This window comes from Oryzias melastigma, linkage group LG23 (assembly GCF_002922805.2).
Source record: "Oryzias melastigma strain HK-1 linkage group LG23, ASM292280v2, whole genome shotgun sequence".
In the NCBI taxonomy this organism is placed as follows: domain Eukaryota; kingdom Metazoa; phylum Chordata; class Actinopteri; order Beloniformes; family Adrianichthyidae; genus Oryzias; species Oryzias melastigma.
The window spans coordinates 8,809,291-8,816,039 of record NC_050534.1 but is presented as its reverse complement, the minus strand read 5'-3'; positions in this window follow the sequence as shown (position 1 = coordinate 8,816,039).

The following is a 6,749-nucleotide window of genomic DNA, read 5'->3' as shown; positions in this document are numbered from 1 at the left end:
GTAGAGGGTGCAAGCAAAAAGAAAACTTACTTTAAAGTGAGCAAAAACTTCAAAGCAAATAGGTAAAATGAAAGTAGGGCTGTATGGTCACAACAAGGAAATCCTAGTTAAAATCCCAGTTGAGTCCTTTCTTTGTAGAGTTAGAATGTTGTCCTCGAGCATGTGTGGCTCTCTGGTTTTCATCCCACAGTCCAAAAACATGCTTCTTAGTTCATACGGTGTTTTAAATTGCACCTAAGTGATTATGTATACCCTGCGTTCACCCAACAATAGCTAGGTTGGCTCCAGCAACTTAAATATCTTGGGGTTTAGTTCACAAGTGAGGGAAGATTGGAACAAGTGATCGACATTCAGATTTGAGCAGCGTCTAACGTTATATTGTCGCTGTACAGGTGCGTTGTGGTGAAGAGAGAGCTGGGCCAGAAAACAGAAAGCTCTCAATTTACCGGTCGATCGTCATTAGTGTACTTACCTATATCGTGAGCTCTGCGCCATGACCGAAAGAACAAGGTCCTGAAAACAAGTGTCTAAAATAAACTTCTTTCATAAGGTGCCTGGGAGCTACCTTAGAGATAGGGTAAGAAGCTCGGTAATAGAGTTCAGAGTAGAGCTGCTTCTCCTCTACATCGAGAGGAGCCTGTTGAGGTGGCTCGGGCATCCAATCTGGATGCCTTCCTGGACATATCCCTGGGGAAGACCCAGGACACACTGGATAGACTATGTCCAGAGGAGATGGAGGAAGTGACCAGGGAGGGGGAAGTCTGGGCATCTTTGCTTAAACTGACCCGGTCCTAGATAAGCGCAAGAAAATGGATGGATTGCTCCAGCAACTCATTAATGATCAAAACATAGAAGTAATAGGCAAATATAAGTAAGTAAAAGACTTACCAAGATATACCAAGTGTTCCTAGATGTACTTTATGAATTCCTCTTAAACTTGTATACTTGTACACACCGGATTATGAGGTGTACCATTAATAAATTGTCTATTTTGGAATTTTCCAAAATCCAGTGCTCTAGAAATTTCCCAGAAGTCTCTACAAAAAACAAAATAAATCTACAAAATAAAAATAATCTTAAGATTAGAAAATATAGACCACAATGCATTGCATTTGAAGCATCTTTCATGTAAAAAAAAAACTAAAAAGCTTCAATTTTCTTACAAATATAGCTAAGATTTCATCTTCAGAACACAGTGGATTCATACATAGTCCATAGTCCATACTTATTAGGTTTTACTTTTGAAAATTGGTGTGTCATATTTCTCGTTTAAAAAGAGAATGATGGTAAGCTTGGTGTACAAATTGTTTTTAAAATCCAGAGCACTAGTTTAACGATTTTTAGCAGTTAGAGTATAGGGAGTTCTAACACAGCCAAGAACTTGTTTGTAAAGCTGCACTGACTTGTGTTTAAGCGGCCACTTTCAATGAAAGGTCTATGCAAATGCACCAGAAGTTTTGGCTTCCAGGTCAGAAAAGCTTGTGATGTCTCATCTTTACACAAGTTTTTAAGTCTGGTCGCAGGCTCTATGTTCAAATGTACAAATGCTAATTGATAGAAGTACAGCTGCTTTAACTTTTTGACACTTAACCCTTGTACTATCTTATGGGGTCCAGATGGCCCCACTTTGAGTGTAAAAGTGCCTAGGATAGCACAAGGGTTAATGGCGCCAACGCAGCACTGTGACCAATCAGGGATTTGGTAGTGCTGTGTTGGTAGCGTCCTTTTACATGGAAGTACCAATCGTAAAAAGGCTTGGAGCAAAATTTGCAGGACTTCCACCCCTTTGGCTTTTTGCTTTGAGACCATACCTATTGTAGGTGGTGGACGAGGGCTAGTAAGGAGCAGAAACACAGAAGAAAAAGAATCCACTACCTGCTTGTCTGGGGCTGGTCTGGAGTGAACTTTACCAGGCTGAATGTGTGTTCATGAATACACTGCGTTATTGATCGAACAAAACACGGCCGGTTGTTAATGTAGCTTCACATGCTACATGTTAGCCCCGTTAGAAGCGTTAGCCGCTTCAGCGTATTCCTATCACCTCTAACTCACAACCTTGTTTGAAGCAGGTAAAAAACAGTCCACCACTGCAACACTCGAGCCCCGTTAGCATATTCACAATAACACCCAGACTGACATTTTGACAGACTTCTCAAAATTGCTTCGACATCTGTAAGCACCACTATAATTAGCTCAAATCTAAGGCGCTCTGTTTAAGGTGCACTGTCATTTATTTATTTTTATTCAAAAAAAATTAAGGCTTTTAAGGGTGCTTTATAGCGTGGAAAAATATGGTATTTTTCTTTAAGATTCAGAATAAACTCTCCTGAATGATTACAGTTATTATTACTTCAAGTAACATAGTTATCCATTTGTAGTTCTGTTCTTAAATTCTTCATCACCATTTAGTTTCCATGGAACTCAAAGATTGTCTTATTTTACTTCTCATTTAAAATCATAAATAAACCAACAAAAATGTATCCTTTCTGTATTTTGCCTCCTGAAAATATCTATAGAGAACCCAAATGTTAAACCCATACTAGTTTGACAATGTTACATTGCAATCAATAGGGACTGACCTAAAGGCTTAAACTGACCCAGCTGAAACATGGTGAACCGACCTGGCTTCAGTTACTTCAGTATATTTTTAATGTTCAACAATCTAAAAGTCACAGAATCAGGGAGTGAGAACTTCTTTAGGTATTTCTCACTCTTTCCTCATTTCATTTTATGCTTTGAGAAAAAACAGGGCTCCAGGTAAGAGTTGCCACTTAGTGCCATCATCACGCAGTGAAGCAAGAAGGGATAGAACAGTTGGTCTTTGCTGGAGTGGGGGCAATTTCAATAGTAGCAGACTGAGGTGCTGCAATTCAGCGTTCTCCTTTGGCAGATGTAATAATGCAGCATATATTGTCAATCCTCTTTCCTCTGAATAACAGGGAGGCTTAGCAATTCCTGTCGAGTATTCTGAAGAGAATGGAAATCGAGAAAATGGTATCAGGCGACACGATCGGCTGGACATCTTTGGAGGAAACCTTGTCCGATGAAGAATGAAGGGAAATACTTGCTGAACTTGTTAAAACTTTAACCAAAAAAAAAAAAAAATCTTCCTTTTTTTATGTCCAACTCTCATCTCTATATAACAAGACCCTTTTACACTTCTTTACTAAAGCACAATTTCTCCATGTGTAACAAGGCGAGTTCTGATTAGGTTCTTTCAGTCACTTTTGTACCAGAAAGCATAAAACCAGTAGAAAAATATCCAGACTGATAGAAGCTCTACTAAAAAGCAGTGTTGATAAAAGAATGGTGGTCAAACTGAATGTCTTAAAAACTCATTCAAATAAAAGTTTTGTTTTTGCAACACATTCTTACTCCCAACTCATCACATATTGACATTTGGTTAAGGTACCGTCTACATAACTTTTTGACGTTTTGGGTGACTACCAACTCGTCTTTTTTTTTTTTACGCTCTGGCTATTTCCATTGAATCACAGGTTCCCAACCTCCGGGCCTTGAACCGGAACTGGTCCAGTACCGGGATGCACTGGTACTAGGTTAGGGTACCGTTAAGGGTTAGGGTACCTTAACCCAGTACCCCCAAGGGTAGCCTAACCAGAGGCATCCACAACACTAACAGGGTACCCTAACTGGGTACCGGTTCATGTCTGGGCCCTGTACTGGTACCGGTTCAGATCCAATACCACTTACCGGTTTGGGAAACATAGTACACCCAGGGGTATCCGAACCCTAACAGGTTACTCTAACCCAGCACCAATTTGTGTCTGGTACCGGTTCGGGTGCAATGCCACTTCTGATACCGGTTCGGGTAACGTAGTACCCCAAGGGGTACCCTAGGTTAGGGGTACTAGGATACCCTTACCTAGTACCCTGCTCAGCACCGGTTTGCGCTTGGGTCTGGTACTGGTTTGGATCCGGTACCACATCTGGTACCCTAACCCTAAAAGGGTACCCTAACCCTGTAGCGGTTCGTATCCTGGCCCAGTGCTGCAACTGGTACCCCCAGGGGGTACCCTTACCCTAACAGGGTACCTTAATTCAGTACCGGCTTGGGGTCAGGCTCAGTGATGCATCTGGTACCAGTTCGGGTGCAATTATGATCCGATACCCCCAGGGGTACCCTAACCGGGGGCACCCTAACCCAACAGAGTACTGGTTTGAGTCCGGGCCTGGTATCACATCTAGCACTGGTTTGTGTCCAAAACCACTTCTGGTCCAGTTTAAATACCACATCTAGTACTGCATCCAGTACCGGGTTTGTGTACCAGTACTGCACACATGCTGAGGACCAGTCTGCGTCTGGTACCACGTCCCAAGGGTTGTGGACCCCAGACTTTACAAACAGCCGGCACGGCAAAGAACGACAAGTCGGAGACACCCAAAACGTCAAAAATTAACTCGGATGGGTCCATCACCAAACGTCAATAATTGATAAATCTCTTTTTTAACAATGTACTACACAAATTAAAAATTAAAATAAAGTTTCACAGAAAAGCATCTTTTTTCAGATCTTTTTCAGGCTGCTGTGTTGCTCGTTCACGATGATTCCAATGAAAGACCACAAGCACATGTTTGGCCTGAAAAGGATAAACATGGATTTTCAGAAGGTACTATCAATAAGTCATGACCCAAACTCCATTTAAAACCTTTTTAAGAGAGTTGAGGGTGTTTTCAAAATGAGATTTATGGTTTTTGTATCTCTGTGTTAACCCTAAAGTCGGAGGTTTTATTGTCAAGAGGGTGGTTACCTTTTGACCGTCCTAGATAACCATGGTAACTGATGTTGAAGCCACAATTTCCCATCCAGGAGGTCACACTCACATTGAATTATCTGCACAAACATCATCCTGTGACTGATTGTTCCACTTATCATGTACCAGATGGCAAAAACTAGTCGAAACATTCTAACAACAGCAGAAAAATTTTTTTTTTTTTCTTTCAAGAAATTGATTTTTCAAGCCTTTGTGAAACCAAACATATGAAGGCAAATTTGTTTTAGAGACCCTTTAGTCATGACTGAAAAAGCTTATATTTTCTTCAATACAAACCAAATTCCTTACCCCTCCTCCTCTCCCATCTCTAAAAGACAAATTTATAAATGGCTGTGGCTGCTAGCGTTCTCCAAAGCTACTGTTACACATGGCTGCAGAGTTAACTGGGCTTGTCTTAAGTCCAAATTCGATCTGGAGCAGTGTTAAATGGAGTAAATGCATCCCCCTGCGCTCTATGTGGCATCTACTTATGCAGCTCCTTTCTGCCTTCTTCAAGGCCCAAAGTGCTTTGGAGTCACCTCATTTTATTCATTTATTTTTTTAACACAAAGTTATTCTTTCATTATTAGTGTAAACATTGATATTAAACACATTTCAGCTAACTTCAAGCCCATTAAAATTCTATAATTTGGGGGCAGCTTTGTGGGAAAATCTAGTTTCATTGGTTTTATCTTTTAATATTTATGTAAAATTGCTTTAAACAGCGTTCAGCTATCAGCTTTACCGTTCTAAACAATAGACACTGGAAGCCGCTCTGCACTTGATCAGCGATGTGTGCCGTCACATGAAAAGGGTCAATCTGGAGCGCCTTACTTATAGATTTGTTTACTGATTTTGTAGTAATTTTAGGGGTACACAGCGCTCTCTCTCTCAATGTCCGTCTGTATTATGACATGTTCCAAAGTTAGGTGTTATTGTATATATGCTAACGCATGCTAACTTGTGGCAGTGTTGGACTGTGTTCTTTTTCTTCTTAAGTATGTTACTAAGAAGGTCGGGTGTTAGCACAGTCACAGTAGTGCTTGTTTTACTGGTATCAGTCCATTTTTTTTTTTTTTACAATTTGCAAACAAAGTTTGGAGTTACAGGGAGTGTTAATAAGCTAACGCAGCTAACATGTAGTGCTGTCTGACTTAGCTTTTTTGTACCTGTTAAGAAGAAGGTAAGGAGTTACTGTAGTCACAGTAATTGCTTTAACTCTATCACTCTGCTTTGGGAGGTTGGGAGTTACAGGTAGTGTTAACAAGATAACACAGCAAACTCTGCTAGCATAGCGCGATACTAACAAGCTCTAGAGTTACTGTGAATGTTGCTAATAAAGTCTGACTGACTGGCGGATTTGTCTTTTGTCTTGTCTAATGTGCCTAATAGTTAAGTGTACCTTATGTATGACAAGCCAAGTTTGAAAATAGACCATTCCTTGACAGTGTGTCATATAGTACCCAAAATATGCTAAATGTAAAACAGAAATCCTGATTTATTTTCTTCACCATTACTTTTTAGAACAATATGTTCGGTACTGCTTATATATATATTTTTTCTTCAAGATTAACGTTAAGTATCCTTATTTTAAAGTATTTTTCAAACAGTAATATGCTTTTTGTATTCAGACCCTTTTTAATCAATAACTATAAAAAACAAGTTTTTTTTTTTGGTATTATGTTCTACAGAATGACGTATTTTATTTAAGAACCTACAACTTTTAGCTTTGCTTTGCCTTTATTTTATGTAACAAAAGAAATGATAATTCCCTTTGAGTGGATTTTGCAGCTAAACAATGGTTTTACAACTACAAAGACAGCTGTAATTGTATTCAGAAATTGGCCCGTGCAGTTCTAAGTAATCAACCTTCCATTTTTTCAAAAAGAGAATCATGTTAGATGAATCATAATTTATCAAGCCTTTTTGGAAGATAATCAAAAGCAGACAAGATAAAGGTTTTGCTGGAAACAAACA